Here is a 1092-nt window from a genome sequence, read left to right as displayed (position 1 = left end):
AGTATACTGGGGTTTCCTTTTCTCCAGATCCTTGCCAGCACTTGCTTATTGATTTATTGATGGTAGCTATTCTGGCAGGTGTGAGGTGATACCTCATTATTTTAATTTGCATCTCTCTGATAATTAGTGACTTTGAACATTTTTTCATGTATTTCTTGGCCATCTATCTGTATGTCTTCTTTGGAGAAGTGTCTATTTAAATTGGATTACCCATTTTAAAAATTGCATTGTTTATCTTCCTTTTGTTAAGTTGTTTTTCTTAATGATCAGAAGTACCACATTGTCTCCAGTCTCTTCATTGTGTTGTGAGTGAGCTCCATCAGAGAATGGGAACTTTTTGGACCATAAAAAATGGCAGTACACCGCTTTATGTCCCAAATCCTCCATGTCAAAATCATGTGCATTCTTGGGGTTGTCTTTCTGAATGTGAAGAGTAACCATAGATTTGTTGTAATGATCTTTAACATACAATCTTTTATAAGCTAAATAACAAATTGTGGCTGTCCCAGCAGCAATGATAACTGCTGCAATTCATTTAACTCCTGTGCTGGAATTCAGACTCATGGTACCTTTACTTGCAAGGCATGTGCACAGGACACTGAATACAAATGGGATAGTGGGAACAGACTGAGTCAAGGTGTAAAAAGTGACCTAAAGGCATTGATTCCCCATTTTATGTATTCTTCATTTCAGTTATTGTATTCCTCATTTCTTACTGTTCTTTTTATGTTTTTTATCTCTTTGCGTAAGTTCTCACTGAGTTCAACTATTCTTCTCCTAAGTTCATTTAGCATCCTTATAACCAGTGTTTTGAATTCTGTATCTGTTAGATTGCTTGCCTCCATTTTGTTTAGTTGTTTTTCTGGAGTTTTGTGCTGTTGTTTTATTTGGTCCATGTTTCTTTGCCTCCTCATTTTGGTTCCCTCTTTGTGTTTGTTTCTATGTATTAGGTAGATCTGCTACATCTCCCAGTATTGGCAGGTGACCTTATATAATAGGTGTTGTGTGGGGCCTAGTGGCACAGACTCTGTGGTTACCTGAGGTGGGTGTTTCAGGGGTGTACCTTGTGTGAGTTGTATGTGTCCTTCTGTT

General features: G+C 37.5%; 1 pseudogene; it reads right to left on the bottom strand.

The window, feature by feature from the left end:
* Nucleotides 1-231: 231 nt before the first annotated feature.
* Nucleotides 232-564, bottom strand: LOC103298454 (CDGSH iron-sulfur domain-containing protein 1-like; annotated as a pseudogene).
* Between the last annotated feature and the right edge of the window lie 528 nt (nucleotides 565-1092).

The sequence above is a fragment of the Eptesicus fuscus genome, chromosome 1, assembly GCF_027574615.1.
Source record: "Eptesicus fuscus isolate TK198812 chromosome 1, DD_ASM_mEF_20220401, whole genome shotgun sequence".
NCBI classification, from domain to species: domain Eukaryota; kingdom Metazoa; phylum Chordata; class Mammalia; order Chiroptera; family Vespertilionidae; genus Eptesicus; species Eptesicus fuscus.
Note: the sequence above shows the minus strand (reverse complement) of the source record. Positions and strands in the feature narration are given on the sequence as shown.